General features: G+C 39.1%; 1 pseudogene; it reads right to left on the minus strand.

Moving 5' to 3' along the window:
* Positions 1–6,740: 6,740 nt before the first annotated feature.
* On the minus strand, positions 6,741–7,043 carry LOC129622060 (V-type proton ATPase subunit e 1-like; annotated as a pseudogene).
* Positions 7,044–10,463: the final 3,420 nt, after the last annotated feature.

The following is a 10,463-nucleotide window of genomic DNA, read 5'->3' on the forward strand; positions in this document are numbered from 1 at the left end:
TTACCCTAACACATTTTAAAACTTAAGGAACTGATATTAAATACAAATCCCTGGGCCTCAATCCAGAACAATTGAGTTCTGAATATTAGAGATAAGACTGGAGTTGGCTCTGATGACTTTAAGTGTGGGACCTCGTGGGAGAGTTTGAGTAGGCCATGGGCTTGTCTTGCATAAGGTCAGAGAGCAGGGCCAGGTAAGCTGGCAGAGCCCTGGGCGTGTAAGAGCTGCAGGCTATGCTGCTGGCATGTGCTGTCCTTGTCTCCCCGGCTCAGGCTGTCCCAAGAATCCCGTGTTCTTTGTGATAGGACTGTGGGCTGAGCTCTTTGTCCTGTCACATTCAGTGCCCCTTCTGAGAGCTCTGCTGGGCCCGGGAGGCAGAGTCTGTTAGTGGAGGAGCAAAGATGGGCTCTCAAAAGGCACCTCCACAAAGAGTGATGACTCTTTCTTCTACCTTTCATCTTCTGTCCCGTCCTCATCTAACTTTCATGTTTTCTTCTGTTGATCAGATTGTGTCCTCGACTTTACATCTCCCTTTTATACTCTGTGTGTCTTCTGTTTATTTGGCTTCCAGGCTTTGCACCACTTAACTCTATGTTTTCTTCTTTGTGTGTCTTTATTCAAAGTCACTGTTCAGATAGAGAGTGACGAGTTGGACAGATTTCTAGAACCAGGCCGGCTACCCATAAGCCTTTTACTCAAAGGCCAATACTCAATCTGGCCTGGCTTCAACCCCAGTGGAGCAACCTGCTCATCCAAGGCTCATGGAACACAGAGCCCTGAGTTTCCCAGGTGGAAAAGGACAAGAACAGCACGAATTGCTGATCTCACTCTGGGAACACATCCAGCCCTTTTAGAGGAGTGCCTCTGAATCACTCCTGTGTCTGCTTCGGAAATTCTCTCTTGTCTTCCTTTAGAAAATTCTGATATTTCTCAGCTGTCTTTATAAAAATCATATTCATTGTTAACATTTTTATGAGCTGCTTCCTTTGGGGCCTATTTACCAGGCACTATGATAATAGCTAACTCATTTGAAAAGACCCTGATGCTGGGAAAGATTGAGGGCAGGAGGAGAAGGGGACAACAGAGGATGAGATGGTTGGATGGCATCACCAACTCAATGGACATGAATTTGGGTAAACTCCGGGAGTTGGTGATGGACAGGGAGGCCTGGCGTGCTGCAGTCCACGAGGTCGCAAAGAGTTGGACATGACTGAGTGACTGAACTGAACTGAACTGATGATAATAGCTGGGCTTCCCAGGTGGCTCAGTGGTGAAGAATCTATCTGTCAATGCAGGAGACATGGGAGATGCAGTTTCAATCCCTGGGTGAGAAAGATCTCCTGGAGGAGGAAAGAGCAACCCACTCCAGTATTCTTGCCTGGGAAATCCCATGGACAGAGAAGTCTGGCAGGCTACAGTCCATGGGGTTTGCAGAGTCAGACACAATTGAGCACACACACATGATAATGGCTATGAACATCACTTAATGTGTGGCAAAGTATATTGATGTAAATTTAATCACAATTCGAAATTACATTCATTATATTTTTTATATTTTCTAGTTTTAGTCCTCATGTCAGGCAGTCACCTGTAAATTAATTATAAAAGTGAAGGTATGTTCATGTAGGCATAGCGTGGCTGAGTAGACCTTTGGACCCAGTGGGGAGAAATGTGATGATATTATGTGAGATGGCCTGTTATGGAAGCACAGTAATAACAGAACGGTTAACGAGTGAAATGTATTTACAGGCAAGCAATTGAGAAACATTCATACGTAAGGCATTATACCAGCTACTGTGGGAAAAAAGGCACAATGAAAGAAATGTGTAGCCTGTACTGGATACAGGCTCATAAGATTGTACCTTAAGAGAGGAACATGTCTCTGTTGCTTGAAGTGATCAATGCAGGCACTTGTAAAAGAAGACTTAAAATCATGAACTTGTTGGACAATCCATTAAAATAGCTAAAAAGTGAATAAAGAGAAAATAGTACTAGGAGTGGGAAGAAACATAAAAAAAGTGGGTGGAAATATAGTTGTCGATATATGAATGCTAGAATAAATAACTTGAATGATTTTTTTCCTCATAAGATTGCAGAAGGCTGAATGGCTCTCAAAGATATCCAGGTCCTAATCTATAAAACTGGGGAACGGGGCTTCCCTGGTGGCTCAGTGGTAAAGAATCCACCTGCCAATGCAGAAGACAAGGGTTTGATCCCTGATCTACGATGATCCCACATGCCAGGGAACAACGAAGCCTCTGGGCCACAACTATTAAGCCTGTGCTGTACAGCCTGAGAACCACAACTACTGAGCCCTCGCGCGGTAACCTCTGAAGCCTGTGTGCCCTAGAGCCTGTGCTCAGCAGCAAGGGAAGCCTGAGCACTGCAGCTAGAGAGTAGTCCCCACTAGACGCCCACACAGCAACGAAGACCTAGTACAACCAATAAATAAATAAATACAATTTATTAAAAAATAAACAATAGAAATTGTCTCTGAAGTGTTGGGCACTAACCCCATCCATGAGGGCTCCATCTTCATGTCCTAATCACTTGCCAAAGGCCCTATCTCCTAATGACACCATATTAGGAATTAGGATTTCAACATATGAATGGGGGGGTTACATAAAGATTTAAGTTATTTAGATGTCTTTTTTCTGTATCCCATTCAGTGAGGTGTTGTCATATGGTCAGATTTGAAATATGGTCAGATTCATGCTACAAAAATTCATGTGCAGGTTTTTATGTGAACATAACTTTTCAGGTCAGCTGGGTAAATACCCAGAAGCATGAATGCTAGGTTGTATGGTGGGTCTCTCTTTAGCTTTGGAAGAAACTGTCAAACCATCTTCCATACTGGTACATTGTTTTGCATTCCTACTAGAAATGTCCCAATTGCTCCACATCTTCACTTGTATCCCTTGAACTTTGACATCTCTTCTCATTATTCAGAACAGCGTTCAGTAGTGAGAAAATGAAGTAGTGAATGAATACACTGGATGTAATACACGCTGTTTTAATCTTTTTTTTTTTTTTTCAGTTTGTTTCCATAATCAAACAGTAATATTCACTGAAGGGCCAGGAGCTGGCTAAGCCTCTTTTTCTTTCTTCCCAAGGAAAAAGGATTAGGTAATCACCCCTTTGAGAGTAAAGAATTTCCATTCCCTACTTTACTTTTTAACATATCTATTAGACTTTTGAATTATGTGCCATGTTGACACCCAATTGACATCTACTCATAATTTTTATGACTTTCATAGTCGTTCCAAATATATGATTGTCTGAGACATGCTAATTCCTTTTATGATATATTTATATTTAAAGCTTATTTTTATTGAGTTTAAATTATAAAACAATGCATGTTCATTGTAAAAATTTCAAAGCAGAAGAAAGTAAATGTCCGGTTTCACTCTCACATCCGCCCTGGTGTCTAATTTTAAAGTAGTCATTCTGATTACTGCTCATGTCATTGAGCTTTTAAACATTTTGAAAATTCCTCCTGGAGATAATCAGGTCAATATGTTTATTGTGTATAATTGTAGGCCTTTTCTTCCACATATACATAGATTGGTGCACTCCCAGGTAGATTTTTTAAAAGCATAAATTGGATCATATACATTTTTAATTCTGAGACTTGTTTTTCCCATAAAAATATGTCCTGGTGCTCTTTCTACATCAATGGAAAGATCTATTCATTCACTATGTTAAACTTATCATTTAAAAAATAATTTTAAGTCATAGGACGCTGAATAATTGTACACATTCCCAGGTCCCTTTCATGCCAGCTTCCCCCAGTGGTTGCATGCTATGTAACCACAGTGCAATATCAATAACAATACTGTTAACTAGACTATAGGCCTCATTCAGACGTCATCAGTTTTTACATGTAATCAGTGTGAGTTTTAAGCCAGCTTTTTCACTCTCCTCCTTCACTCTTATCAAGAGGCTCTTTAGTTTCTCTTCCCTTTCTGCCACTAGAGTGGTATCATCTGCATATCTGAGGTTGTTAACATTTCTGCAGTCTTGATTCCAGCTTGTAACTCACCCAGCCCGGCATTTCGCATGATGTATTCTGCAAAAAAGTTAAATAAAAGGGTGATAATATACAGCCTTGTCATACTCCTTTTCCAATTTTGAGCCAGTCAGTTGTTCCATATAAAGTTCCATGTAAGGGTCTAAACTAAGATCATGGCATCTGGTTCCATCACTCCATGGCAAACAGAAGGGGGAAAAGTGGAAGCAGTGACAGATTTTCTCTTCCTGGGCTCCAAAATCACTGCAGATGGTGACTGCAACCACAAAATTAGAAGATGCTTGTTTCTTGGAAGAAAGGCTATGACAAACCTAGACAGTGTATTAAAAAGCAAAAACATCACTTTGCTGACAATTGTCCATATAGTCAAAGCTAGGATTTTTCCAGTAGTCATGTACAGATGTGAAAGTTGGACCATAAAGAAGGCTCAGTCCCAAAGAACTGATGCTTTCAAACTGTGGTGCTGAAGAAGACTCTTGAGAGTTCCTTGGACTTCAAGGATATCAAACCAGTCAATCCTAAAGGAAATCAACCCTCAATACTCATTGGAAGGACTGATGCTGAAGTTGAAGCTCCAATACTTTGGCCACCTGATACAAAGAGCTGACTCACTGGAAAAGCCCCTGGTGCTGAGAAAGACTGAAGGCAAGAGGAGAAGAGGGTGGCAGAAGGTGAGATGGATGGATGGCTTCACTCATTCAATGGGACATGAACTTGGCAAACTCTGGGAGATGGTGAAGGACAGGGGAAACCTGGCGTGCTGTTATTCATGGGGTCACAAAGAGTCAGACATGTCTGAGCAGCTGAATGACAGAAGTGTGAGTGTGGGTGTAGTTATATGCAACTTTATCTTGTGTATAGATTCATGTAATCACTATGATAGTCAAAATACAGAACTGTTCCTTTACCACCAAGGAGCTCTTCCACCCTTGGTAACTACTGATTTGTTCTCCATATCTACGATTCTTTAATTTTGAAGTAAAGGAATGCATATAGTGTGTAGCCTTTCTGTTTATGTTTTTAAATTAAATCTTTTATTTGGGGATTATTATAGATTTACATGCAGATGTAATAAATAATCAAGAGTAATCTATGTACTGTTTACCTACTTCTCCAATGATAATATTATGTAAAACTGTAGTACTATGTCAAAATTGGAATATTGACATTAACACAGTCAAGGTACAGAACATTTCTGTCACTGCAAATATCCCTCATGATCTCCTTTTATAAGTACATTACACCTCCCCTCACCCTGGCAGCACACACACACACATTCACATGCCTTTTTTCCAGCTTTGTTGGGATATAATTGACATAAAATGTTGTGTAACTTTAAGGTACGTTTAAGGTCCCTGAATATCTTTTCATGGCTTTTTAACCCATTTCTTTTTAGTACAGAATAATATTCCATTTTCTGGATGTAACTACAGTTTATTTATCCATTCATCTATTGAAGAACATCTTGATTTCTTCCAAGCTTTGGCAATTGTGAATGAAGCTGCTATAAATATCTGTGTGCATGTTTTTATGTAGATATCCATTTTCATCTCCTTTGGGCAAATACCAACGAGTACAACTGCTGGATCATATAATGAGTATGTTTAGTTTTGTAGGAAATGTGAAATGTCTTCTAAAACAATTGCCATTTTCCATTCCTACTGGCTACTCCTTTTCTTCTAAGGGATTCTTGCCCACAGTAATAGATATAATGGTTATCTGAATTAAATTCGCCCCTTCCCATCCATTTTAACTCACTGATTCCTAAAATGTTGATGTTCAATCCTGCCACCTGTACGTCTTCTTTGGAAAAATGTCTATTTAGGTCCTCTGCCCTTTTCTAAATTGGGTTGTTTGTTTTTTCTATTGAGTTATATAAGTTCCTTATATATTTTGGATTTTAATCCCTTATCAGAAATATCATTTACAAATATCTTCCCCATTTAATAGATTGTCTTTTCATTTTGTTGACAGTTTCCTTCACAGTTCAAAAACTTTAAAGTTTGGCCCCATTTGTTAACTTTTGCAATATTTTTTGGATCAGTCTCTTCAGACAAGAGAAACAATAGCAATGACAAACCTAGACAGTGTCTTGCAGAGACATCACTTCGTCAACAAAGGTCCATATAGTCAAAGCTCTGGTTTTTCTAGAAGTTATGTACAGATGTGAGAGTTGGACCATAAAGAAGGCTGAGTGCCAAAGAACTGATGCTTTTCTTCCCCCCATAGAAAGCAGAAAAATAATTTATTCCAAAAAATGGCAGAAATATGAAATTTATCCTGAAATTCATTCATACTTTGGTATAATAAACTATGATATAAGTTTGTGGGACAGATTTTCCCTCGAACATGTTCTCCTACTGACTGCCCCACTGGAGACTTATTATCATGTAACAGTTTTTAAACATTTTGCTGATTCTCATGTTGTGAGCAGGCAGGAGCCATCTTCAAATCCACAGAATTCCAGGAGAGAGTAATGTTATTTCTCAGGAGAACAGCACTTTTGATCTCAGAAGAGTATACATAAATATTTTACAGAGGCAGCATAGTTTAAACAGGCACATCATTCATCAAAGCATAAAAAGGGCAATAGGAAAAAAGTACTGCATTGCAGAATATGATATTCAAAGGAGGGTGAAAATTTAAGGCAGCTGATGGCCACAGTGGGCGAGTCAAGGGATGTGGTCTGGGTATGGAGGTGTTTTTTCATCTAAAGGAGTTCTCTCCATGACCTCGATGACTCAGTACTGGTGAGCAAGCCAATTCCCCAAGGCCAGTGATACTTGAGGTACCAGAATGTTTCATTTTCAACTGTGGTCCAAAGAGAGGGTTGAGTTGGGCCTGAACTGCAATCAGCCAAAAGAGATAGCAGCAAACGGAACAGGTCACCAACATAGTGATAACAACTCCCTGCTTGGGATCCTTAGGGATGAACCAGAGCATCTGGAAAGCTGATGATGCCCCAGAACACACTCATCATGGTAAGAGACACGGTGAGGCCAGTATATGCCATGGTTGCTGTGGAAGGTGCCAGCCCTGTCAAGTTATCTCACTTTAATCCCATCCTGAATTGATGCTTTTGAACTGTGGTGCTAGGGAAGACTCTTGAGAGTCCCTTGGGCTGCAAGGAGAACAAGCCAGTAAATTCTACAGGAAATCAACCTTGAATATTTACTGGGAGGACTGATGCTGAAGCTGAAGCTCCAATATTTTGGATACCTGATGTGAAGAGCCAACCCATTGGAAAAGACTCTGATGCTGAGAAAGATGGAAGGCAAAAGGAGAAGGGGGCAGCAGAAGATGAGATGGTTAGATAGCATCACTGACTCAGTGGACATGAGTTTGAGCAATGGGGAGCAGCACTGGAGCAGGAGATAGAGCAGGAGCCGCATGTGTGTCGGAGGGCACACTGGGTAGGTCCTGGCAGGCTGATCAGAATACTAGGCAGTTATCAATTCGGTGTCTGCACTGGGACTGAAAACAAGAAAGTCTTTGTTCTGACTCTTTTTTTTTTTTTTAGATGTTTTTATTTTTTTTTATTTTATTTTTTTTTATGTATATAGATTTTAATGTGAAATAATACCAATACCCTGAAATCATGCATTGTCTCTTGGGTTTTTTTTTTTTTCATTTCATACATGATATTTTACATGTTTCAATGCCATTCTCCCAAATCTTCCCACCCTCTCCCTCTCCCACAGAGTCCATAAGACTGTTCTATACATCAGTGTCTCTTTTGCTGTCTCGTACACAGGGTTATTGTTACCATCTTTCTAAATTCCATATATATGTGTTAGTATACTGTATTGGTGTTTTTCTTTCTGGCTTACTTCACTCTGTATAATAGGCTCCAGTTTCATCCACCTCATTAGAACTGATTCAAATGTATTCTTTTTAATGGCTGAATAATACTCCATTGTGTATATGTACCACCGCTTTCTTATCCATTCACCTGCTGATGGGCATCTAGATTGCTTCCATGTCCTGGCTATTATAAACAGTGCTGCGATGAACATTGGGGTACACGTGTCTCTTTCCCTTCTGGTTTCCTCAGTGTGTATGCCCAGCAGTGGGATTGCTGGATCATAAGGCAGGTCTATTTCCAGTTTTTTAAGGAATCTCCACACTGTTCTCCATTGTGGCTGTACTAGTTTGCATTCCCACCAACAGTGTAAGAGGGTTCCCTTTTCTCCACACCCTCTCCAGCATTTATTACTTGTAGATTTTTGGATCGCAGCCATTCTGACTGGTGTGAAATGGTACCTCATAGTGGTTTTGATTTGCATTTCTCTGATAATGAGTGATGTTGAGCATCTTTTCATGTGTTTGTTAGCCATCTGTATGTCTTCTTTGGAGAAATGTCTATTTAGTTCTTTGGCCCATTTTTTGATTGGGTCATTTATTTTTCTGGAGTTGAGCTGTAGGAGTTGCTTGTATATTCTCGAGATTAGTTGTTTGTCAGTTGCTTCATTTGCTATTATCTTCTCCCATTCTGAAGGCTGTCTTTTCACCTTGCTAATAGTTTCCTTTGATGTGCAGAAGCTTTTAAGGTTAATTAGGTCCCATTTGTTTATTTTTGCTTTTATTTCCAATATTCTGGGAGGTGGGTCATAGAGGATCCTGCTGTGATGTATGTCAGAGAGTGTTTTGCCTATGTTCTCCTCTAGGAGTTTTATAGTTTCTGGTCTTACGTTTAGATCTTTAATCCATTTTGAGTTTATTTTTGTGTATAGTGTTAGAAAGTGTTCTAGTTTCATTCTTTTACAAGTGGTTGACCAGAGTTCCCAGCACCACTTGTTAAAGAGATTGTCTTTAATCCATTGTATATTCTTGCCTCCTTTGTCGACGATAAGGTGTCCATATGTGCGTGGATTTATCTCTGGGCTTTCTATTTTGTTCCATTGATCTATATTTCTGTCTTTGTGCCAGTACCATACTGTCTTGATAACTGTGGCTTTGTAGTAGAACCTGAAGTCAGGTAGGTTGATTCCTCCAGTCCCATTCTTCTTTCTCAAGATTGCTTTGGCTATTCGAGGTTTTTTGTTTTTCCATACAAATTGTGAAATTATTTGTTCTAGCTCTGTGAAGAATGCTGTTGGTAGCTTGATAGGGATTGCATTGAATCTATAGATTGCTTTGGGTAGTATACTCATTTTCACTATATTGATTCTTCCAATCCATGAACATGGTATATTTCTCCATCTGTTAGTGTTCTCTTTGATTTCTTTCACCAGTGTTTTATAGTTTTCTATATATAGGTCTTTAGATTCTTTAGGTAGATATATTCCTAAGTATTTTATTCTTTCCATTGCAATGGTGAATGGAATTGTTTCCTTAATTCCTCTTTCTGTTTTCTCATTATTAGTGTATAGGAATGCAAGGGATTTTTGTGTGTTGATTTTATATCCTGCAACTTTACTATAGTCATTGATTAGTTCTAGTAATTTTCTGGTGGAGTCTTTAGGGTTTTCTATGTAGAGGATCATGTCATCTGCAAACAGTGAGAGCTTTACTTCTTCTTTTCCAATTTGGATTCCTTTTATTTCTTTTTCTGTTCTGATTGCTGTGGCCAAAACTTCCAAAACTATGTTGAATAGTAATGGTGAAAGTGGGCACCCTTGTCTTGTTCCTGACTTTAGAGGAAATGCTTTCAATTTTTCACCATTGAGGATAATGTTTGCTGTGGGTTTGTCATATATAGCTTTGATTATGTTGAGGTATGTTCCTTCTATTCCTGCTTTCTGGAGAGTTTTTATCATAAATGGATGTTGAATTTTGTCAAAGGCTTTCTCTGCATCTATTGAGATAATCATATGGCTTTTATTTTTCAATTTGTTAATGTGGTGTATTACATTGATTGATTTGCGGATATTGAAGAATCCTTGCGTCCCTGGGATAAAGCCCACTTGGTCATGGTGTATGATCTTTTTAATGTGTTGTTGGATTCTGATTGCTAGAATTTTGTTAAGGATTTTTGCATCTATGTTCATCAGTGATATTGGCCTGTAGTTTTCTTTTTTTGTGGGATCTTTGTCAGGTTTTGGTATCAGGGTGATGGTGGCCTCGTAGAATGAGTTTGGAAGTTTACCATCCTCTGCAATTTTCTGGAAGAGTTTGAGCAGGATAGGTGTTAGCTCTTCTCTAAATTTTTGATAGAATTCAGCTGTGAAGCCGTCTGGACCTGGGCTTTTGTTTGCTGGAAGATTTTTGATTACAGTTTCAATTTCCGTGCTTGTGATGGGTCTGTTAAGATTTTCTATTTCTTCCTGGTCGAGTTTTGGAAAGTTGTACTTTTCTAAGAATTTGTCCATTTCTTCCTCGTTGTCCATTTTATTGGCATATAATTGTTGATAGTAGTCTCTTATGATCCTTTGTATTTCTGTGTTGTCTGTTGTGATCTCTCCATTTTCATTTCTAATTTTATTGATTTGAT

This window comes from Bubalus kerabau, chromosome 10 (assembly GCF_029407905.1).
Source record: "Bubalus kerabau isolate K-KA32 ecotype Philippines breed swamp buffalo chromosome 10, PCC_UOA_SB_1v2, whole genome shotgun sequence".
Taxonomy (NCBI): domain Eukaryota; kingdom Metazoa; phylum Chordata; class Mammalia; order Artiodactyla; family Bovidae; genus Bubalus; species Bubalus kerabau.